At 42.0% G+C, this 25,267-nt stretch overlaps 2 long non-coding RNA genes across 5 annotated transcripts in view; one reads left to right on the top strand and one right to left on the bottom strand.

Annotated features, from left to right (window-relative positions):
• Positions 1-8,564: 8,564 nt before the first annotated feature.
• Positions 8,565-15,090, bottom strand: LOC118552928 (uncharacterized). Its single transcript, XR_004925741.2, has 2 exons — positions 14,827-15,090; positions 8,565-8,631 (listed from the first exon to the last, which is right to left on the bottom strand). It is a non-coding gene; the product is annotated as an uncharacterized LOC118552928 (long non-coding RNA).
• LOC118552927 (uncharacterized) overlaps positions 13,198-25,267 on the top strand; it is a 56,388-nt gene continuing 44,318 nt past the window's right edge. For 3 of the 4 annotated variants that reach the window (XR_013446140.1, XR_013446142.1, XR_004925740.2), the window contains exons 1-3: positions 13,198-13,268; positions 14,863-15,277; positions 23,872-24,135. This is a non-coding gene — a long non-coding RNA (uncharacterized LOC118552927). The remainder of the gene's footprint in view (positions 13,269-14,862; positions 15,278-23,871; positions 24,136-25,267) is intronic. The other variant, XR_013446141.1, reaches the window with a different exon arrangement.

The raw sequence follows: 25,267 nt of genomic DNA, 5'->3' as shown, positions 1-25,267 counted from the left end.
ATGAGGAATTTACAGCACTGATTTCTGCCATAAGCATAAAATTGGCCACCTAATGTCATGTATGCAGAGGCCTCCCCCCCTCCTAATCACTTCTTTATTACACTACTCATGTCAAAGCAGGAGAGTATGCAGATGTTATTGTAGCTCAGAAACGTAACGAAATGATGAGCTGGGCATCTTTCCACTGCCCCGTCTCCCTGCACTGGGTTTCTGGCAGCTTGTCCCCTGTGGTCTGCATCTGTAGGCTGCCCTGTCCCCTGGTTGGGTTTGGTCAACAGGCGGGAGGAGAGTTGCAGCTGCGGTATTCATTCACATCTCCCTCTGTGAGGATTCACAGTGGGTTTCTGTGTCCCTTTAAGAACCTACAGCTCCTGTCATGCGCATGTCCCCACATAGCTCACTTTCTGTTCCCTTAACTGTTCTCTTTCAGGTGATGGCTCCTCCATGGTGCTAGCCTGGGGCGCTGCACCATCTCTCACTCTGCCTCCCTAACCCTGCCCCATCTTTGTAAATGGTCTCGTTCTTAAACTCCCTAAATATCCATTGGCTGTGGGCCATCTTCCTGTTTGCTGAATTCTGATGAATACAGATGGGCGTTCATGTGACCTGAGATTTTCCTTGCGTGAAGATGACTGCCTGTTTAATCAAATGACATTGTTAGAGATGGAGTCCAACCTGTGTACTGCATTGCCTGTGGTCTCATCACAACCGAGATTTCCCCTCATGTGGGAAGGAATATTCCAGTAAGTGTATCAGGTTGTCATGCAACTGAAATGATGCCTCAGTGTCTTCAGAATGAGCTTGATCTGGGGGTCAGATTGGCTCACAAAAACCACCTGAGCCCTCAGGATGATTGTTTAAAAACCAAAATGAACCAAGTGGGAATGTAACCTTGACACTGGAGAGTCAAATATAATTGTCCCATCAAATGTCTTGGAGAAACCCAGAACATTCTCCTGGAGATCATCCAGAGTCAAATGGTTTTCTAGATCCTTTATGTACACCCTAAATATAGGAGCACTTCCCCAATATTTGTTACTAACCTCTCCGAGGATGAGATTAAACCATTTGAAAACCTTCTATTCAGGTGGGAGGTCAAACCGACCATGTATTTGCCTTCAAGGAACAAAGCCACAGCTGGTTTGGGGAAGAACCTAAGCCTGGAGTGGGGTTTGCTTCTACTCAGTGGTAACAGGCCGACCGAACCTTCCGCCCTTTCCTCTGACCCAGGCGGACAAATCAGAGAAAGAAGTAAAGCAACAGGTTTGGGTTTTCTTGATTTTATCTTATTTTTTTCACGAAGAGAATAAAGAGGATACAAGGCAGGAATGTAGGAAAAGTTGGTCTAAAAGGCAAAGAATGGGCATGTGGGTGGCTCAGTCGGTTAAGCGTCTGCCTTTGGCTCAGGTCATGATCCCAGGGTCCTGGGATCGAGCCCCGCATCGGGCTCCCTGCTCAGGGAGGAGCCTGCTTCTCCCTCTCCCTCTGCCCTCCACTCCATTCTCTCTCACTCTCTATCTCAAATATATAAAATCTTTAAAAAATCAAAAATAAAAGGCAAGGAATGAGCTCTTAGCCATCTTGAACATGACTTTTTGGGCAAGTGTTTTGGCATCATGTGCCCCTGTTTCCTCTTCTGCGGAGCGGAGGCCTGGACGAGCCTGCCTTCTGCCAGAGCAAATGCCATCGTCAGAAGTGAGGACAGAACAGGCAGCGTCCCAGGGGCCACAGAGCACAGCAACCGAGAGGACACAGCCAGGTCCCCCGAGCTTGGCTCCTGGACTCACCGCTTAGAAAGTGAGCCCTTGGCAAGTCACCTGAGCATTGCGATCCTATCAGTACCTCTCCTCAGAGAGTTGCCATGAGGATTGCAAGACTGAATACGCATCAATGTTCAGAACATGGCCTGATACGTGGGCAGCGCTAAGGGCTAGCTGGGCTTACCAAGGCCAAGGCTGCCAGGGCTGGTAGGTCTGGGGGTGGGACCCCCTCCTGTTCCTCCAGCCCCGGGATTCCGGTCTCCAGCCGGGTGTGAGCTTGCTGTGGTAAGCTAGGCCTGCCCCGGGGAGTTTCTGTGAAGCAGCACAGCCCCGAGTTGTTTGTGGGGCCCATTTAACACCAGCTCAGTCACAAGACAGTTTTTTGAGAGTGAGACTGTATGCTATTGTTTTTTTTTTCCCCTTCGTTATCTGAAACGAACAGTTTGCAATATGTGATAATACGGCCGCATCTGTTTCTGAACGTTTCCACTCACGAGAACCCAAAAACTCCCATGAAGAAAAGACTTTTCTTTCTGCTGGACTGGAGTCTTTCTCAAACAGCTTCTACTGGGAGATTAATTATAGAAGCCACCGTATTTCCTGCAAATGGTAAAACATGTTAAAGGAATACGAAGACACCGCTTGATAAATGGCTTGACTCTTTATTGCCTAACGATTCAAAAGAAAAAATGCATGTTTGAAAGAGAACAGGAGGTAATGGAAATCTAAGTAGATGGACTATAAAATAGGTTTTATTAACTATTTACAGTGGCTACGTAAATGGTTTACATCTCTGCTCCAGAAAGTTCCCTGCCGGGGTTGCGGGGCCTTTCCCGATGCTTCTCTCTGCTTTGGAGTAGAAAGGTGAGTGGATCCACGTGTGCAGGTTGTTAGCTAGAGCCCCGGGGAAGCTTCGCCAAGTACTGGTAACCTTGCCTCAGCGCCGGTCTGTGTCCTTCAGAGAGAAGGTCTTCCACCGAGGAAAGGAAAGAACCACGAAAGACAAGTGCCTTTGCATCCTGGCGAATGTCTCCTGTCACCATTGTCTCTGGCAATTTCCATAGTAGCAGAGCAAGAGGCCGCAAGTCAATAGTGCGGTCATTTCTTAGGACCCAATATAGAATCGACTCTACAACTTGCTAATCTATACATAACCTCTCCCTTGTCTCATTTGTGAAAAGTCCACCCCGGGGAAGGGGGGGAATATTCCATATGTCTGGAATGAATTTTGACTTTTTAATAAGGTGATTCCCTCTTGTCTCAAAAGGTACCATCGCTTTTCCATCCCTTGTGGGATCTGTCAGGTCGCTGGTGAGGCATCCAGACCCCCGGCTTCTCTGCTCTCGACCTACCTTCTGGTCCATTTGCTGAGCATTAGGAGAGCCCTTGCGGTCGTGCCGTGTTACCCTGTAGGCGGACTGGTTGCACTGAAAACGAAGACACCCAAAAAGACATCCTTTTGAAAAGAATGTGAAACTTGATATTTCAAAAGAAGCACGAAGACAGTCCTCCCAGCGGGGAAGATATCAGAACATTGTTCTGCTTCTCCACACTTCATTATGGTTTGGTACCATTTTTATTTTTAATTATAGACGGGGGGAGGGGAGTAGCAGCCCCCTAATCTTCTCAGTGCTTCGGTCCTCCGAGATCTTCATCAAATCCTGCTCTGGCTCTGGGCTCGGATGGGCATGAAGGGTCTCCCAGGGGCCTGCTGCAGATGCTGCGTTCATGCTGTGAGCTCCCCAAGACTAGAGACCGCGAGTCTGGCTGCCTTGCGACCCTCAGATGCTAGCACAATACTGCGCCCCCAGCAGGTGCACGGGGGTCGCTGGTGCTGCTAGTAACAGTCGCAGTGTGTGTAGCTATTAAGGCAGCTCGGTTCGACTGATGAAGCCAATGAATGTTTAAGGTGCTAGATAGCTCCCCTCTGGAGCCAGTGAAGGAGAGAGCTGTGTTTGAAGCAATTAGTATTTGCAAAGCACTGTGCTGGGGGCTTGGCATAAGTTAACTCTCTCTCTAATCCCAGTATCAGGCCCTGAAGTTGGCATTAGCTCCATTTTACACTGAAGGAACCTGAAGCAGCTTGACAAAAGTCACTCGACAGCAAATGAAATAGGAGAGCATCAGACCGAGGTTGGCCTGACCCCCTAACGAGTGCTCTTTCCATTACTCGTGTTGCCAGACCACTTGAGTTCAATAGACCCACCGCTGGTGGACAAAACTAAGATAGATGCACGTCAAAAATAGCTCAGCCAGTCACTATCTTCCAAGTCATGCGCAGCATTTAAAAAAAGTTAAGGACCTATATGCAAGATTGTAGGTGGGCGTAGGGTAGGAAGGCTTCCCTGCAAGTCTTAGGTCTCCAGGGAACAATTCCTGGGTCTGAACGAATCTTGGAAAACTCTTAGGACCTAGGCCCGCCCTTAGAGTTTTGAGAAGCGCTGGATTGGGGATGGAGCCAGGCACAGAGCTAGGAGCAGTGTGACTGGCCTTGGATCATGTCTCACCTTCTCCAAGCTGGGAACGTGGGGTGGGGAGATGTGGGGGGAGCTAGGCAGTGTCTGAGGAGTGGTGCCATGATGTTGGCAGAAGAAAGAGAAAAAGAAGGAAAACATTCCTTGTCCTCTTTTTTTTCTTTTTTCTACCTCAAACGCTGGTTTAGTTCAAGACTATTTTCAGGAAATCTTGGACTTTCCACAATTAATCAAACTGTGGCAATGCCTAGAGGAGGTAGAGAACAAAGTCTATAGGTCATGGGCAGGAAAGGCAGCTGGGGGGCAAAATAATCTCACCTTTCTGCCTGGGGGACATCTGTACTTCCTGGGGACAAGAAACGAACCTACTCTTCTGCCTGACAATGGAAGGAAAAGAGTCTGAACTGGAGAGGGAAAAGGTAGTAAGCAGCATAAAGGAAGAAGCTTCTTAAATGGAGGGCAGAAACCTGGTATCCTATGTATTCTTTTGAAATAGGAGTCAAAATCACCTGTCGGACTGGTATGGGGCAAGACTGAAGTGCAGGGAGGTGGACAGATAGCCTTTCAGAGTCCTTCCAGCCAGACGTTTCTATAACTGTATGGCTCCTTTGGATAATTCCCCATTCCGTCTCATTCCTTCGAGTCTGGCTTTTCACTGGCTCCATTTATGGGAGAAAAGAGAAAGTTACTCCCTAGTTGCACAAGGCCAGGTCTGGGTCGTTCGGTATAATGAAATGGGAAAGCTCACAGACCCCCACGTTCGACAACGAAAGAAGAAATTCACAGACCTCTGCTCATGACACGAAATGAGAAAATGTGCATTTCACATTGTTCCCAGGGCACCAGGGCTTTTGAAGACCAGTGAGAGAGAGGAGGATGGGTTATCATACGCAATACTCCGTATCTGGTTTACCTGTCTAACCCACTCTTCGTTTTCCTTAATATTTGGTACATTCCAAATTGTAAAATTTAACATCAAAGTTAAGGGTGTGAATAGAGTGTTAGGTATGATTAGTCATGAAAACGAGGTGGTTTATGAGTGCACTGAAACGAAACGGAAGAATGCAGGCATCGAGTAATAATGAACCGTGTCAACTGAGAGACCTAGGGAAGAAAGGAGAATGAGATTTGGAAAAGAAAAAAAATTAGATAGTCCACATGGCAGGGGGCTAATTATCTTGACATCTAATCTTCCAGAAGGCTAACAGTTAGTTCACTTGCTAAAAGTCTCTAGGAGTGAGTCGCAGAGATATTTTTAAACATGCCATTTCATAATGCAGCCATGTCTGCATCTGATAGTCAAACCCTTAAGGACCCACTGAGAGAGCAAAATATGAAATACTCTGTTCAGCTTTGTGCTTCAGACACTGCGAGGTTATTAGCAATAATAAGCCCTTTGCCACCATTCAAATGAGTTCCTGAAACTCGCAGTACTACTTTGAGTGATTGCAGCACCTCTATGTGAATGGCCCAATACTCGATTTTGTGTCACTATTTTTGTCTGATTAGGCTAATGGTTTTGGAAAGTGGTCTAGGCAGAGGGGTGAGGGATACCGGAGGAATAAAAAAATACAAGAACAAGACGTAGGTAAGATTCTGGTTCCAGAACTCCCTCTAATTGACTTTGTTATCTCAGGCATTTAGATAAATTAATAGAGTTACAATGTTTCAGGCACTTTACATGAATTAGCTCATTAATCTCTGCAACAACCCCATGAAGTAGATTCTGGCATTATCAGTCTTGTTACAGATAATGAAACTGAAGATCAGAGAGGTTAAGTAACTTGCCCAGGGTCACATAGGAAGTGACCCAGAGAGGTCAAATTTGTACCCAGCTTTTCCTCCCTGCAGAGTTCATGCTCTCCTCTTCCTTGGTATCTGACCTCTTGGAGCTGGTCAGTAATTACCATGTGTAGACAATGTACCCACACTGTGCTGGGCACTGAGTCATGGCTGGGCTACAGTGTGGACCAAACACACATGGCCCTTGTCCTGAGGGGGCTTCCAGCCCAGAAGTAAAGGCAGACACCAAACAAATAATTTAAAATTCTTAAATAATCTCAAGTGAACAAAGAACTCTGAAGAAGAAAGGAGCATTAGGTTTTTTTCTCAAAAAAAAATGAGGAAACTAAATTATACAGTCTTCCTTCCAACTCTATCATTCTACTCTCTTCAGAAACTTATAACCCCAAGTAGAATGCAAGCCAAAGGTACAAATCATTTGGCCTACAAAAATTTTGTTCAGCCCATAAAGCTTGCCCTGATCAATAAAAGCCTCATGTTCTTCAATTACAACAACTTTCCTTCTTTCTTTGAGGCCTCGAAGAGGGTCCAGCTTTGTTCTAATCCATAACATTTATAGAATGCCTTTGAGTTGACCATGTTCCCACTCGTCCCCTCATTGAGTCTTCCCTAGGGTCTTGAGAGGTGGATGCTGGTCCTCTCATTTTGTAAGTAACAATATTTACCGAGCCCTCTGTTATGTGCCAGACCCTGAGCTCAGAACTTCACATGCTTTGTTCAGTCAATTCTCCTAATGACTCTATGAAGGAAATATCATGATATACATTGAGCCAGTCGAAGCTTGGGGAAGAATTTTGTCTAAAGCCCACTAGCTGGGAGGTGAAGGAACAGGGATTATCTGCTCCATAGCCTGAGCCCATGACACCTTGATCGGAGCTACGACTTTCCCAAGGCCATGTAGCCAGTGAGGGGCAATATCAGGATCTGAACTTGAGTCCTTTGTTCTTTCCTCCATAACCCAGAAAACTCCTATGCTTAGGTCTGATTCTGGTGTTTGGGCACATAGGCTAGTGGAAAGAGATTCTGAAAGTAACTGATTCTGAAAGTGTAGATAGACTGAGTGATATGTTCTATTTCATTTTAAAATGACATATGGCTATTATCAACTTTTTTTTTTTTCTGGGAACAAAGGTTTGCATTTATAAGGCAGAATCATTAGCAAAAGCATTGCCTATGTATGATTGGAGTTGATCCCGCTGTAGCCTTATGCAGTTTTGACATGTGTATTATTATGACAGTAAAAGTCAAGAAATGCAGAAACGTAGGATGCAGACACACCAAAATTAACTTCTAATGTAGTCAGCTAAAAGAAACCAACCTCCAAGCCAATGCATTGTCAAATGGTGATATTGCCCAAGAAAGTAGACTTTGAGGGGCCCCTGGGTGGCTCAGTCATTAAGCATCTGCCTTCGGCTCAGGTCATGATCTCAGGGTCCTGGGATCGAGCCCCACATCGGGCTCCCTGCTCAGCAGGAAGCCTGCTTCTCCCTCTCCCACTCCCCCTGCTTGTGTTCCCTCTCACTGTCTCTCTCTCTCTGTCAAATAAATAAATAAAATCTAAAAAAAAGAAAGTAGACTTTGAAAGCTTTAATCCCCTTAGATCTCTCCCTGGATTTTTCTATGACTCGGTCTTGTTCCTCTAAAGCTCTTATGAGTAAAAAAATTCTCTGTGGTCTTTTGATAACATAAAATTGATAAATGAATAATATTATTTACATCAAATACAGTTTAATCTGTAAGTGCTATGTAATGCTATTCAAGAGAGATGACTGCTCACGTGTTAAAATTCAATATAAATGCGGAAATCTGGCTAGTTTTAAGCAATGTTAATGTTTTTAGAAACTGGAATTTATCAAGAAAAAAATTCCTGAGTATAAAAAGTTATCTATTCTTAGAAATAAGAGGCTAGGCGAAAGGAAGAGAGAGAGAGAGAGAGAGAGAGAGAGAGAGAGATGGAGAAGAGAGAAATAAAACATAATGGCCTGGGCACAAAGAGAAGAATGAAAGGTTCAGGTTAAAGATACGGGATAATTACCGCCCAGGTTTTTGACCAGCAATTTACTTCCCTGTCACTAGATGGGGCTCACTAGTTGAGGTTATTTCCCTTCAAGATTTGCATTTTGTGGCCGGCAACATAAAGAATTCAACTGGGCTTTGGGTTCAGCATTTTAAAAGATAAGTGATTGGAAGGTATTCAATGGGAATCCTAATAAGATTGACTTTTTTGTTGACCACAATAGTCTTATTGAGCAAAGCTAGCTCTATCCCAATTTAACATGAAATAGGTCACTATTAGAAAAGACAGCTTTATTGTGTTTGTATTTGGGATTAACGGATAAAATAAATAGTTCTTTTCTTCCCACAGGGGTTGATGAGCCAGCTTTATTCTAAATGACTGAAGACTTCTGTTCTTTTCAACAAACACAGTCCTCCAATTAGGAGCTGCAAATAAGATTATATGCCCTGAATAAGTCTGAAAAGGTCCTTTTATAATTAGAAAGTTTGTGTGTGGGAAGTAGAAGCAGCATTAAGTGCTCACTGTGGCTTTATTAAGAGAGTGACATGAAGATTTCCCAAATCCTCCTCGGAGTGCTCTGAAATGATAAAAATAAAAATGATAGAAAACAGTAAGCATATTCCATTTCTTCTCCTTCTTTTTTTCCCCTGGAAGCCTTCATATTTAAGCTGTAGAAACAAGGCCGTGTTTTTTATTTCATCAGGCATATTTTGGAAACAGTGCCATTTAATAGCACAAAGATTGTTAAAATACAAGGGAACATAAATTCAATTAAGGGACGACGTTAAGATCGTCTTGCTAACAGAGGGCATTCTGTGTTAGATAGATTTTTCTTTCCGTGTATTTTCACTTACACACTTTTATGCTTTTTGCTCTAACCCCCTACTATGGCATAATATTTTGTTAAATGCTGTTGAGTTCCTAGCCTGTGGACACACAGTGGCAATTGTTCCCATCTAGAACCTTCCAGATCGACCAGATTTCAGTATGTGAATGGATATTTCCTGGGTGAATAAATGCCCTCCCCACAGCGCACTCAAGGACCCAGTTGACAGCCTCACAGAAAGATGCAGCCCTGCAAAGCCACCTGGGCTGGGGGTGTGGGGAAGGGGGCACAGCTTCCCCTAAACTCGGAGGGAGGGAAGGCAAGGCTGGCAAGGCAGAGGAAGAGCTGAGAGTCTCTAGGTATGAGGGAAAAACAGCAGCTCCTGACAGCTGACACACGCACATCCAATCTCCAGCTCAGCCTCTTCCAAATAGACATTTCGGGTGCTTGCTTCCAGTAAGCCGGACGCGGTCCCGAAACTGGGGGTACAGCCGCGAACAGGACAAAGAGTCTGCCCTTATGGAACTGACATTCCAGCCCCCTTTGACCTGTGTACCTTTCTTTGCCACACTGTTATCTTTAAAATGGGTATAATACCTACCTCACAGGCCTGGTAGATTGGAAACATTATAGCTAAGGGTTCAGCAAAGGCCCTGACACTTAGGAGGCGCGCAGGAAATGTTACATAAATGAATGCACACGCCCACAGAATCAGAGACAGACTCACTACACCTGCTTTCCTGAACTTTTAAACCCACTTTAAAAAATTCCATTGCAGATACCATCTCCTAAGATTTAAATTTTGTATACACAAAATACACACACACACCCTTTAGAATCACTGAATACCTCCGGGGTGAGAAAGATCTTACTTATTGAGCATTGTTTTTTTCTAGTTTAAATTATGAAAAAGATTATTATTCAAAAATAAAATTTGATAACAATATTGATGTGCTCTTTCAAACTACACTTTCCCTACTTCATTCTTTTTTTTTTTTTTTTTTTTCATTTTTTATTTTTTATTTTATTTTTTATTTTTTTTAATTTTTTTATTGTTATGTTAATCCCCATACATTACATCATTAGTTTTAGATATAGTGTTCCATGATTCATTGTTTGTGCATAACACCCAGTGCTCCATGCAGAACGTGCCCTCCTCAATACCCATCACCAGGCTAACCCATCCTCCCAACCCCCTCCCCTCTAGAACCCTCAGTTTGTTTTTCAGAGTCCATTGTCTCTCATGGTTCTTCTCCCCCTCCGATTTCCCCCCCTTCATTCTTCCCCTCCTGCTACATTCTTCTTCTTCTTTTTTTCTTTCTTAACATATATTGCATTATTTGTTTCAGAGGTACAGATCTGAGATTCAACAGTCCTGCACAATTCACAGCGCTTACCAGAACACATACCCTCCCCAGTGTCCATCACCCAGTCACCCCATCCCTCCCACCCCACCCCCCACTCCAGCAACCCTCAGTTTGTTTCCTGAGATTAAGAATTCCTCATATCAGTGAGGTCATATGATACATGTCTTTCTCTGTTTGACTTATTTCCCTACTTCATTCTTATCCAATCCAGAAATTAAGATCTATCTCTCCCTCTAGGGGTCACCATGCCAAATAGACAATAAATGTGGTTAACTGCTAGCCTGTTTGACCAACAGAATGTTCATGGCCAAGTGGAACCACTTGTCATAGCAAGGTATAGTTTAGACTAGTGGTTCTCCCGACTGCACACTGAAGTCATCCGGAGGAGCTTTATAAAAGCACCTAATGCCTATGATTTCTTGGCTCTGACACCGAAAGACAGGCAATAATAACAAAATAAGTAAGTGAGACTACACGAAAGTCAAAAGCTTCTGCATAGAAAAGGAAACAATCACAAAATGAAAAGCATACCTACAGAATAGGACAACATACTTTCAAACCATATGTCTGGTAAGAGGCTAATGACCAAAGTATATAAAGAACTTACAACTCAATAGCAAAAACACCCAAATAACTCACAAAAAAACTTGAACAGACATTTCTCCAAGAAAGACATACAAATGGCCAACAGACACATGAAAAGATACTTAGTATCACTCATCATCAGGGGAAGACAAATCAAAACCACAATGAGATATCACCTTACACCCTTTAGAATGGCCATTATAAATTAAAAAAAAAAAATTTAAGAAGCCCAAAATAATAAATATTGGCAAGGATGTGGAGAAGTCAAAACCTTGTACACTGTTAGTGGGCATGTAAAATGGTGCAGCCATTATGGAAAATAGATAGATTTTCCTCAAAAAATTAAAAATAGGGATGCCTGGGTGGCTCAGTCAGTTAAGTGTCTGCCTTTGGCTCAGGTCATGATCCCAGGGTCCTAGGATTGGGTCCCATATCAGGTTCCTTGCTTAGTGGAGAGCCTGCTTCTCCCTCTGCCTGCCACTCCCCCTGCTTATACTCTCTCTCTCTCTCTCTCATAGAACTACCATATGATCCAACAATCCAACTTCTGGATATTCATCGAAAATAAATCAGGATCTTGAAGAGATATTTACACTCCATTGTTCATTGCAGTATTGTTTACAAAAGCCAAGACATGGAAGCAACCTAAGTGTTCATCAGCAGATGAATGAATACAGAAGATACAAACAATGGAATATTATTATTCAGTCTTAAAAAAGAAGGAAGTCCTGTCTTGTGCTACAACATGAATGAAACTCAAGGGCATTACGCTAAGTAAATAAGTCAGGCACAGAGGGACAAATACTACATGATTCTACTTACATAGAGTATCTACAGTAGTCAAACTCATAGAAGCAGAAAGTCTAAGGGTGGTTACCAGGCCCTATGGGAGGGGGGAGAGGAAAGCTGCTCTTCAATGAGTAGAGAGTTTAAGTCATGCAAGATGGAAAAGTTCCCCAAATTTCTGCTGCACAACATGCATATAGTTACAACCCTCTAGTACACCCTTAAAATCTATCAAGAGAGTAGATTTACATTGTGTTTTTTTAATCCCAATTTTTAAAAAAGTACCTGGATCCATCCTAACCAATGAAATCAGAATCTCTGCAGGTTGGGGTGGACATCGTTTATTGTTTTTACTAATATTGCTGTTCTTCCTCTTTGGTTGTGCACACGAAAGAGTTCTATATTACTAGCTCTATAAAGCTGCATTATCTTCTGTTGTAAGTATACGTCCCCTTGCCCATATCTGTTCCCTAATAATAACTAGAATACTTAACACCTACTTTGATCAGTACTGTCATCCTTCAAGTTAGCTGCTCTAGAAACGTGGGGGTCACCCCTTCATCGGGTCATCAAACACTGTTAATTCTACATCTTAAAGATCTGTCCATCCACCTCTCCTCTTACGCCCTCTCTCCACTACCACATCTTTAGAATGCTCTTTGTCTTTTCTGAAATCAAAAACTAATTATGTTGCTCTCATTTTTCAAAAGTCTCAGCAAATAGCCTTGCTCTCCGGAACAAAATTTAAAGCAAAGCCAATATACCCCTTTAGCCAATTCTACTCGCTAAAATAGAAGGGCGGGGTCAGATGAAAAGAGGTCAGCTTTCCATAGTATATTTTATATCCCTATAATTAACCTTTCTGTGTACTAATCAAATTGGGGTTTGAGTTTTGAGTCACCCTTGCTATTCTAAGTGTCGCAATTGATTTGGATATGGCGGCGTATGTGACGGCCACGTCTCCACCATCTCAGCCTGCTGTTCCAGCCTCACCCTCACATGCAGACAAGGCTCCAGCATTTCCAGCCTACTCGCGGCTCCTCAAATGGGCCATCTCTCTCTGGCCTCTGAACATGTCACAGGTTGTTCACACTCTCTGGAATATCTTCCACCTCCCTGCCCTTCTCCATCCGACTAACCCCTCTTCAGACTTCAAGATGGAGCGTACAGGTTACATTAGCTTAGGGGTGGGGACAGGGATGGTCACAGAAGTGGGTAATGTAAGGAACCTGGCAGGCAGCACCCAAGGGCTTTTGAGCCTGTGCACTTTCACTTCCAAAGCTGCCATCTGAAGCCAACCTGGCTAGCTCAGCCGAGTTTATAAGGACTCACTCATTGCCTCATCTTTGCAGGTTACCCAAAAGGGAACGCTCCAGAGGAAAGGGCACCAAGCCACAGAATTTTAATTGCAGTTTAGAATTACAAATGTGAGTAAGCCAAAGTGGAAAAATTTGCAAAACTGAGAAATCACTATGAATTTTGCAATGATGCCAGCAACGGTTGTGAGTCGGTCCGCACAAACATACACACAAGTTATATAAATACAAAAAGCTTTTTAAACCCATCCCCAACCGCTAAAACGAAAGCCAATATGCTCTTTTTTGTCTACCACCCACTCAAATGGAAAGGAGAAGGGTCAACTGAGAAGAGGTAAGTAAGCTTTAGATAGCATATTTTATATCCCTACAATTAATATTACTTTCTGAACATTAACCAAATTGGGGTTTGGGTTTGGAGGAGGTCTTGCTCTTCTAAATGTTCCAGTTGATTGAGATATGGCTATTGATTTGCTTTTGAGACTATAATCCATTTGACAACCAGGGGAAATTATCTTCTTTGGATCTGACCTGCCAGATCTGATTCCCAGGAAACAATGAACATCCATTAGAGGGTCCATATATATTAATGAGCAAGAGGGTGTTGAACTGCATACACTGTAATTATATCCCACAATTGCTTCTACATTTAAAACAAATTCTGATATTATTTGCATGCATCATTGAAAACCAATTATTTATACATGTTGCAATTTTGACTCATAAAAAATGAACACTTGTTTTATGCTTTTTGAGGAGGGATAAATGCAATGAATAGAATATAATGGGTTCTCTGAAATTATCAGTTACCAAAAATATTTCTTTTTAATCCAAGAAAGCCTGTTAAACAGGAATGTTTGCATTTCGTTTATTTACTTGCTTGCAGTTATTCTTGTTAAAATCTACAAGTCCAATTATTTGACTGTGACATTGGAATTATGTCCAAATAATTAGAGAAACATTTGCCTATTGGTAATTAAAGTTTCTGAGGTGAAAAGAATTTAAAAGATTATGTAAGAGATAATAAATAATATTATCTTCTGTTGAGTAACTGTCCCTTTAGTTCTTTGGGAAAGGAATGGTATTAACTCTTAATTTCTACTTAAGTAGGACTGGGAGGGGAGGTTAATGAACACCAACTACATGCCAGACACCATCCAGGGAACTGAAAACACGATGACAAATAAGAAAAACCCATCCCTCAAGAAACTTATATTTTAAAGGGCCACAGTGTCTGGGAGATGAAAATATCAGATATGGGAAGATATCACAATATCCTCTCCATCAACACGGAGGGAGGCCAAGGCACTCTAAGAAGCTTGAATTAAGTGTAAGAAGGAGCATGAATATTTCAGAGGCTCGAAATGTCTGCAGGCACATAAAGTTTGGGACCTTATACAAGGGGAGATTAAATTTGCTGATTTAACAGATAGATGAAGCCAAGCTTGCTCGCTTCTGAGCCTTCGCACACGGGAGACAGTGTAGTGTGGAGGTTACCAGCTCTGGAGCTAGGCTCTCCATAGTCTCGGCTGTTTATTAGCTTAGGACTTCAAGCAACTGGCCTTAACAGTCTCTTGCCTCCGCTTAGACTTCTGTAATATGGAAGTAACACTTGTATTTACCCTGGAGGACTGTTGTGAGGGCTCGGTGAATGAACGCTTACAACAGGGCTGGGCCCCTGCAAGGGCCTAGGAAATGCTAGCTACGACTGTAAGGATCTCATCTGCTTCTTTCTCCACCCAAATCCTTCGGTGTCTTTAGAATTTTGCTTTAATCCATTTCCAATAGGTCATCTTAAGATTAACTCAAGACATTTCCTGGGGCTGACTTGACAAGGAGAGGGAGTGGGGGACAAAATTGTCCCCTCTCTCTGCCATCAGGTTTGAAATTACCTCATTAGTGCCTCCCTTTTTTTTTTTTCCCCATAGTGCAGGCTTGCGGAGCTTTGAAGAATTCCATCTCAAAATGCAGATTCCCCTGGGAGAGGCCTCTTCCAGTCTCAAGGAGAACAGAGGTGGCAAGTGTATGGCTCCGCGCTCTGCAGCTGCATTTGTAAACACGGCATTTGGAAGGAAAAAAATCCTGGCCCAGAGCCGCCTTTTTCCCCGATGCCCTGAGAACTGTTGCAGGTTCTTTCCCAAAGCTACATCTGTGAAAGGCCGAACTGGCAGGAACAATTCTCAATGCACAAGCGTCTGGGATGCCAGGCAGATGAAGAGCTCAGGCGAGCAGAGAGAACAGCCCCAGGCCCCTCCCTCTCTCAACAGGAACTTCAAGGGTGCAGACATCGGAGCCTAAGTTTTAGACCACACGTATGTTTTCACTCTGTCTTAGGATGTTGAGGTAAGGAGAATGCAGCATATTAAAATGAATACAGAATCAGGTAGCACCTCTCTTCCCCTCCTGATCTTCTACCTTACGGGGGGTGTGGTGAGAAAAGTCGCTATGGACAAGACAAGTGATGAAATGAAGAAGCTGATATGGTGTCTGGCTGGATCCGTGCTGTGCAGTAGAAAGACAGGGTGAGGCACGTCTGTGAATGTGTGATTTTAAACATTCTAGTCACCACACTGAAGAAAAGGGAAAAAGGAGAAGTTCACTTGAATAAGGTATTTTCTCTAACCCTGTCGATCCAGGACATCATCGATTCACAAAATAACTGATAAATTATTAACAAGATTTTTACATGCTTTTCTTCATACTAAGTTTTGGAAATCCAGTATGTGTTTTAGACTCACAGCACTCACAATTTGGACTAGGCACATTTCAAGTACCCAATAGCCACATGCTCCTAGTGGCTACCATTTTGGACAGAGCAGGACTAGACCCTTCTTTGAAAGGTACAATAAAACAAAAAACTTCCACATTGCCAGACCAACGGAATGTCTACCATCCAAGTGCATTGGGACAATCTGAGATTCATCTTTATAAGTCATAGACTTTTCAGCCCCCAACTATGAACTGTCACTGGCTCTCTTTTCTGGCAGCAAGAGACAGCCGTCACTCTACCCCAAATCCCCGCTCCTCATATCACCTAGGAAGTATCTTTTTGGTTGATTTCTTTACATTTCCCAAGTTCCCAAGGAGTTAAGTAAGACTCCTCTGGGCATTCACAGCTACCAATTAAGGGTTTCTAGTTCTTCCTAACAAAAGGTCAGACTGGGTAAGGGTCAAGAGCTGAAAATCCCAGATCAACTTTGGAACGATGCAGCCAATGTGGAGAATGGATTGCTCCATCCACTGTAAGGGAAAGGGGTGGGGAGTGGAAGAGCCTTTGTCCACCTCTGCATGATTTCCTTCCCTCCCAAATGTCCCCACCCAGTCCTTAGGAATCCATAATCCATGACCAAAACTTCTCTTATCATTCTGCTACTCACAGAATCATCTCTCTAATGCCATCTCCTGAGGACTCTGGCTTTCTCTATAGCTCACAGAGACATTTTTCCTTCTCCCATACCTCAGGAGAGCCTACTGGGCCTAGCCCAAAGGTCTCCATCTTAAGGAAATCTTTTACTGGCCTGCAAGTACAATAGTTGTTCATGAAATGAGTGTATATTCTTTAAGCTCTCTGCAGTTTTCTATCATTCATGGTACTCCTCCTATTTTATAATTGTTATCAATCTGAGTGATTATAAAATTAATATCTATTCCCCCATATGTTTCACATGGGCAGAAATGGATCTGTTTTGCCAACATTTTTTTTTTTAAGATTTTATTTATTTATTTGACAGAGAGAGACACAGCGAGAGAGGGAACACAAGCAGGGGGAGTGGGAGAGGGAGAAGCAGGCTTCCCATGTAGCGGGGAGTCCGATGTGGGGCTCAATCCCAGGACCCCGGGACCATGACCTGAACTGAAGGCAGATGCTTAACGACTGAGCCACCCAGGCGCCCCATGTTTTGCCAACTTTTAATGGAGAAATTATGGAGTATTACCCCACCCTCCAGCAATCCAACAACCCTATGGGGTCATTAAGAATTTAATACTGTCCCAAGCATAGAAAAAACTCAGCCCCAACCCTCAACCAAATCTTCATGCACTGTTTTGTCTCTCCTTGTTTCATTTAGTCTTTAAACACAGACTGTTCTTCTTTGGCCCCCTTTTACAAACCCTGTCTGAAGGTGGCCCACCCAGTCTGCAGAACACCCTTCTCTGCAGGGTGCACCCCCTTCTTTTCATCAGTGCCCACACCCCACACCCCTGTCTCCCAGAGCCTCACCCAATATTTCAGAGACCATTAGAATGTTTCCTCTGGCTTATGGATAGACCAAGAACTCTGTGTTTCCATGGCTATATATTTTTTTAAAGAATTCTTTATTTATTCTAGAGAGAGAGAGACAGAGTGCAAGCGCATGGGGGAGGGGCAGAGGGGGACAATCTCAAGCAGACTCCCCACTGAGTGTGGAGCCCCACAAGGGATTCAATCTCACAATCTCATGAGATCATGACCTGGGTCGAAACCAAGAGTCCGCCGCTTAACTGAGCCACCCAGGTGCCCCTCCATGGCTATATTTCTGAAGGGAAAGAAGCTATACCCTTAAATCCCTACCTTTTATCGTGAACAACCACCACAAAATCACATCAGAATGCTTAAGGGAAAATATTGGCAAATCAAAAAGACAGACCATAAAGAAGCCTTATGTCAAGACAACTGCAAGCTCACATATTTCATGAGTCAGCCTGGGGTTCATTTTCCACTACTTCTGCCCTTGGCTATGACTTGTTTCAAGATCCTGCCAAATGAAGTAAGAATTTAGAAAGCTTCATGCAGGCTTCCTATTTTCCACAGATGACAGTAAACTAAAGGTTCTCCAGAGACATTTTGGTGAATGAAATTTTATTGTGAAGAGTGATTCAGTCCAGTGCCAGCAAGGAACTCTTGTTTGGAAAAACTTAGTGCCTGAAACAGTGGCTTTGGATAGTCCCTCTGGCTTCAAATAGCATTATGAGTCACTGAAAATAATTCTCTTGGCAGCTTAGGGGGTCTCTGATTGCAATGTTTAGGTCCATGTCTGTGAACACCAGCACGAGAGGAAATGAAACATTTTGTTTTCTAGGCTAGGGCATGTGTTAAAATAAGTTATGATGAGTGGGACCTGTTCTTGGGGAGAAGAGCTGAAAATTCTTCTTTGTGATTTACAGAGAGACAGAAAAAAAAAAAGAAAAGAAAAGAAATCCCTGCATAAAACATCAATAACAGCCAACGCTTTTAAAGCATTTTCACTTTGGTCCTCTGACAGAGACAGGGAAGGAACATTGTGGTCATTGCACAGATGGAGAAACTGAGTCTAAAACCTGCTGGGAGACTAAGAATAGCAAAGTCTGAACATGAATAACTATTTCCTATTTTACTCGCTATTCAATGCTATCACTCTCTCAATGTTATTTTTAAATTTAAGGCCTTAATTTATCATCTTTGAGTGATATCTGGAGAGGACATATACTATAAACACAAAGTGCTGTATTTTTACTGCTTTTTGCAAGTGACCGGAAAATCCTTTTAACCTACTAATAAGCTTTTGAAAGTTTGCTGAAGGGTGTAGCAATCATGTGTATTTCTGCAGAATTCAATATTGTTCTTACAAATGTAGAGACAATGACATAGAACAGGAAAACATAATTACTTGTAACCAGGGAATCTTTCATTGACTGGAGATTTCTCTCAGTAAATTGTCCTAGAGAGTAGGCACCAGAGGAGAGAGAGAGAGAGAGAGAATGTGTACAAAGAAGATATCTTATCTTCCTTCCGGAGCAAAAAAGGACAGCATTATAAGAAAGAACTGTACACACACACACACACACACACACACACACACACACACACCCCTTCTTCTTTTCCTCCAGGCCTTAATAAAAACCCAAAAACAGCTTCTGCAAACAGCAGACCATTCCAGGGGAAAAGCAGATGCCCAGAGCACTCTGACTCAATCAATCAAACCCTGGACCTAAGAGCACAATTGAGTCATTTTCTCTTTATTGCAACAATTCATAAAATTGGAAGGAATAAAAAAAAAAAACCAAAACCCATCCTTAATCCTACCAGCCCAACAGGACTATTTCCATGTTTGCAAATTCCCTTCCAGTTTTCCTTAATATGCTTATTTTTTCTGAAGTCCCTGTGATGTAGTTATGTTCCTTGAATCCTATCAACTATTTCAGAAGAAAAGTTTAAATTGAAATACCATCACACTCCTGTTTCTGTGGTGGCCATTTTTATGTACTTTGGGAGTTATTTCAGAAGCTTGTCTCCTGGGCAAAAGTTTTTGGCATCACTGCTTGTACTCAAGTTAAAAAGAATCTATTAATATTGTCCTTGACTCCCCCACACAGCCCAGTGTTTGGTCAAAATGCAAATTTATGTGACAACATATATTTCATAATAATTTCTTTCTTTCATCTGAAATTACTTTAACAAATAAGGCCCATAATTTGTATTTAACTAATTGAAATTTATTATCATTACTTCGGGGCAAAGCATCATCCAGGCGACATTAATAGATGCGGTGTGGTACATGATTGACAGTTTGTACCATTGGATCGTGCTGTCTGGTGTTTAAATAATGCCAGGGTTCAAGTGATTAAATCCCACTACAGAACTGGTCATTTTAAATAAAGTGATTTCATTTACAGCATCTGATTTGCATAATCACTCAGCCTCTCTAGGGAAGTATTATTGAGGGAGAGATGGAGAGATTGATCCTGCATTCCTAGATATAAGGTTTCAGAGCTGAATTTGATACTTGGATCTCACAGGTGGATTTTTAAATAATACTGTCAATTGGAATTTTTGCCATCTAAAAAATATTTCTATTTCGGTGGAGTTTCCCATCAGAGTCACAGTCGTGAACAGGAGGAAAGAAGGTATTTGAATTTGCCCTTGAAATAAGAAAAAAGTACAGCAACTCTACTTCAAAATACAACCAAAATCCAATTTGGCTCTTGCCAGCAAACTAAATTCTCTGTTATCAATGTGCAGGTCACATCTGGGAATTTTCTTGAAAAATCAAGAGAGAATTACTTTTCTAATGACTCCGAGCATAATCTTTCCCAATAAATAGCAAAGGAGGCAGATGGACAACTCATATATTCCAAACATATTTGAAAGGTAGACTAATTTTCAGAGCTGAAAACTCTGGAAAGAAGCAATATATGGCTTTCGTCCTCTACCTTGAAAAAGGAAGTATTGGAAACTTAGCGGTTTGTTATGGGCTTTGCTTTTTTAAGGAATCTTCATGTGGTATCTCTCACCGGCTGCTTTTATCTTTTATTATTATTTTTAAGGTCTGTCATGCTCCTTGAGCTTCTTAAATCTTTGAACCTTTTATTTCATATGTCAAGTTCAAATTTCACAGCATCCTTCTCATTCACCCACTCGTCCACCCCTGGTTGCATCCATTCATCCATCTACTCGCTCCCTCAGTTGTCCTCATAATTCATAGAGCTTCAGGAGCTGCAAATACAAAGTCATGTAAGACACAGACCCTGGCCTCAAGGAACTTAGACTCCGTCTTTAAAGGACATTTCTTTTTCCCCTCTCTTTTTTTAAAGATTTTATTTATTTATTTGACAGAGAGAGACACAGCGAGAGAGGGAACACAAGCAGGGGGAGTGGGAGAGGGAGAAGCAGGCTTCCTGCGGAGCAGGGAGCCTGATGCGGGGCTCGATCCCAGGACCCTGGGATCATGACCTGTGCCGAAGGCAGACACTTAATGACTGAGCCACCCGGGCACCCCTCTTTTTTTAAGTCAGCTTCACACCCAGTATGGAGCCCAATGTGGGGCTGGAACTCACGACCCTGAGATCATGTCCTGAGCTGAGATCAAGAGTCAGACGCCCAACTGACTGAGCCACCCAGGCACCCCTTAAATGACATTTCTACAGCAGGAATTATGTATTGCCAGAGAGGCAGATTCTCCCAGGATAAGTCACTTACTGTGTGTAAGTTGAGAGGTACATAATTTTAAGTAAACTTAGTAATTAAATAGAGAAAAAAGGAGGACTAGGTTATGAAGAAGAGAGTGGAGAAGAATGAGAAAGATTAACTGATCTGACAGCTACATACTGCATCGTTCATTTACCATTGTGAAATAGTCATTGAAATAGAAATGATTGATTACATTATTAATTAGCTAAATAATGATTAAATCCTAGTTCTGGTTGGTCCGGGATTAAATCCTTTCCTAATGTGGAGGTTTGTTAGCTCTACTGGAGAAAAACTTCAAAACCTAGAGACTGTAAGGAGGAGGAAAGGGGTCGGGGTGAAATGGAGGTAAAAATTCTTTTTTTAAGATTTTATTTATTTATTTGAGAGAGAGAATGAGAGAGAGAGAGCATGAGGTGGGGAGGGTCAGAGGGAGAAGCAGACTTCCTGCAGAGCAGGGAGCCTGATGCGGGACTCGATCCTGGGACTCCAGAATCATGACCTAAGCCGAAGGCAGTCGCTTATGCAACTGAGCCACCCAGGTGCCCCTGGAGGTAAAATTTATCATTTATGATCCATGTATGAGCTATTTTAACTTGGAAATAGTATCTTTTATAGAGGTGCTTAATTGATCTTCCAATGGCCAACTTGGTCATAATACTCTCATGCATGAGAAGAAACTTTGTATTTATTCTGGGCCAAACCCAGTAGATCCAAAGAAATCAAGCTTACAAAGAAAATTGAGAGCAGCCTAGGGGCACAGGCATATTCTTGAGGCTTTCCTTGGACTTTTGGAATTTTGATTTGTTTTTGTTTTTTTGAATGGGAGTAGGTATTTGGGAAAAAAACACGTAAGGGGGAGTATTATAAATCTGTTTATAACACAGATTCTTCTGTTCTTAGATTCAGGCTGGGAAGTAATAAAAATGTCAGGATGGACAGGGAAACATGAGCCATTTCTTGAAATGCTACATGACCATGCAGATTTTATGTTTTCCTGTAAATTTTTTTGAAATTATTTTGCAAAGCTAGAGCAGAGGATATGGGCTGCCCTTATGAACGATTCTCATAGGGCAGTCACAGGAGGTTTTTCTGAAGAGTTATATGGAGAAAGATTCTGACTTCCATGTTACATTTCACCACAAAGTACCTCACTCAGTTCTTCCACAAGCTGGTCACAGGATAAGCTAGATGTGATTAAGGATCTCACAGAGTCATGTAAACATCTGGCGCTGCATTTCCCGCATCTTTAATATTCTGTCTTTCCTTCTCTCTGCTCTCCTTCCCTATGTCTTTTGCTATTGTTATCAATGATATCATAATTAGCTGCAGGTATCACTCCTTGTCAATAAATTCAATATATTCAATAGTTTGCAAATTTACAGCATTGGTAGAGTAGGAAATATTTGTTTTTCATAATATGAAACCTCAAATTTCATCTGTGTTCAGATTGGATTGCATCATGCCACCGACTTGCTGTAAAAAAACAGGAAAGGAAATCAGGAGACACGCTTCTTACTATTTACCCTTTTGTTCTGTTTGAAAACTTTGCCATAAATATGTATTACCTACTTTTCAAACTCTATGCAATATTTAAATAGTTAGTTAAAATCACCTCTGAGATGTTTTGCAGCAAAGCTTGTTGAGATATCTCAATAAAAGGTCATCTGAGGTCCAGTGCTGCTCTCATTCAGATTTAGAACAATCAAGGGGAAAAACAAAAGCTGAAATATTCAGGAGAAGCAAGATTTTGTTTACGTAATTTAAATTTATCCCAAACTAACAAAGACCAAAGCAAGTACTGAAATTTGCTGGAATAATCATCTCTGCAAAATGGAGCAGCATTTTATTATCTCTCTATCCACTGTTAACAAGGAGAAAACAGCTAATGACGACAACAGTTGAGCAAGTGACAGAGGAGATGGTTCTCATCAGCTCAATCTCTTTGTACAGATTTCTGTAGACTGTCACTTTTTAGTGTCTTCTCCTCACTCATAAATCCCAAGGCTGTGGTTGAGGATAGCTTCCCTGGGAACACAATCTGCCTCTCCTGGGCAGAAGAGAAGCCATGGTGGGCAGCTTCAGTAGAACCTGATGAAGGCAACAAAGGATCTGAGTCTGCCCCAGGGACATACAAGTAGCCACAAGGACCAGAAAGATGAGGCTCAGGAAATCTTTATGAGCACAGCCCTGACGTGAAACTAGTAAAAAAGAGAGTATGATACAAGACGTTGGCTAGTGTGTACTATGTACAGGGAAGAGACGTGCAAATTTCCAGTTATTTCCTCATGCCCAGCCTCATCACCTGCCTGAGTTCCTTTTCAAATGACTCCGTGGGACCAAAGCAATATTCCCTGAGTCTGACTCTCCTTTAAGTTTTGGCTTCTCTCTGGCAAGTATCACTGTTGAACATATTCTTCTTAAAACTCCCTTCCACATCACTGAGACTTTTTAGAGGGCAAGGCTATGTACATCTAATATTAGTAATAACAGCAATAATTACTACCAATTAGAAAACATCTTCCGTGGACTTGGTACTTTGCCTAAGCCTCTTAGGACTACCCTCTGATACCTCATTGGTATGATTATTCCCAGGAGAATCAAACAGAGGATGAAGGGATTTAATTTACATTTCTGACATCACATTTCCAGTGTTCCTGACCCTGTTACTTCCTAACAATGGGACCTACAGAATACAGCGAGCTACCTACAGAATATCTACCAAGCAGTAGCACTGTGGCAGTTACAAGAAAGTGGGGCATGTTAGAAGAAGTAGTTTTAGAAACAGATCCCTGACCCTGATACATGAAAAATGCTCAGGGATTGATAATTACCACGACCACCACTCCCATAATCATCACCATCAGACTTGAGCTCTTTTCTCCAGGAACTCTTGCTCACTTCAGTATATTACACTTCCTTATAAATGCCATAGTGTCCATAGTATAGTAGATAATCTTTAAATGTCCCTAAAATACTTGCTGATGGATTCACTAATTGTCATTTGTCTTTCCAGATACGGTAATATCGACAAAAGGACAAATCAGTAAAGTAACAAATTGGCATTCTGTTCTATGAATCGGGATATAAGCATTTTGGCTAGAAGACCATTTCCTGAGTTTCAGCTCCTCAGACCTGCAGGAACCTGGCACAGAAGGGAGAGACTTCAGGCTATCCTTCAACCACCATCTCTAGCTACAAGTCCAGCTAACAGAGTCACTAGGGAGCCGGAACCAAGGAAATCAGAACAAGCTTTAAGAAGCAAGAAAACCCCAAGAAAGTAAGTAATCCTAGCTAAATGCTTTGTTAGACTGAAAGGAACATGGTCTTTTGTGCTTTAATCTTTTGACCTTGTTAATGGAAGGCATGGAGTAAAATTGTGTTTACCCAAATTTCACTACAGCAGAGCTAGGAAATCAGCTAACGGTCGGAAGTTAGCAGAAAGGTCTTAAAAACTTCATCTTCTGAAGCCATCGTAACATTGCCATTCAAATGAAAATGAAAAAGAAAAAAAAAAGCACTTCCAAAAGCTAAAAGAGATTTCTATCTTCCCATCATTTCAACAGCAACCACTATAAAATATGTTCTAAAACAAACACAGAGCACTAAAAATTCCACTGTTTAAGCTCAAAGTCAAACATCTGTCTTGTTGCCTTCTAGTTTCACCTTGGTTCCCGAGGGTCTCAACTAAAACTGCAGAAATTTGGAGCTGTTCCCCCTTTCATGCATTTTCAAGTGTTAGTTCTGAGATGTTTAATAATCTTCATTAGTTAATCATTCATTCAGCCTAAATACACATGGAAAGAAGGAGCATTTATAGAGCGGAATCAGCCTCCTGATTCCAAAGGATGTGGGGAGAGTGTAGGACAGTAGTAAAAACCTGGACGGACAGACATGAGTTTGAACCCTGTCTCTGCATCTTACTTTCCAGGCGACCTTGGTATATTACTTAAGCTTACTGAGTCTGTTTCCTATTTGTGAGAAATAATAACAATAATACCTGAGCCATAGGGTTGTTGCGAAGATTCAAAATGAGAGCTTATAAAGTTTTTGCCTGGTATTTAATAAGGAATAGAAACCATTATACCATTATTGTCCTCTTTCACATGGATGGAAGAAAATTAATAAGAACTACCATTCATTGAGCACATATTATAGATCTTGTATGTAGTGGCATCTAATTCTTAAAACCATGTTGTAAGAGCAATATTATTACCCCCATTTTATAGATGAGCCACACAACTACCATGCAGCAGAGCCAAGGTTCAAATTCAGGTTTCTCTCCCTAGAAGGCCTGGATCCTTTCCTCTATCCTTCACTACTTCCTTAAAACCAAGAAAAAAATCCAACTAGTCACCCAAACACTGGTAATTTTCAATAGCAAATTTCCTCTTCAAAAAGCTTTTCCTAGT

The sequence above is a fragment of the Halichoerus grypus genome, chromosome 3, assembly GCF_964656455.1.
Source record: "Halichoerus grypus chromosome 3, mHalGry1.hap1.1, whole genome shotgun sequence".
NCBI classification, from domain to species: domain Eukaryota; kingdom Metazoa; phylum Chordata; class Mammalia; order Carnivora; family Phocidae; genus Halichoerus; species Halichoerus grypus.
This window is presented reverse-complemented; position numbering and strand designations above follow the sequence as displayed.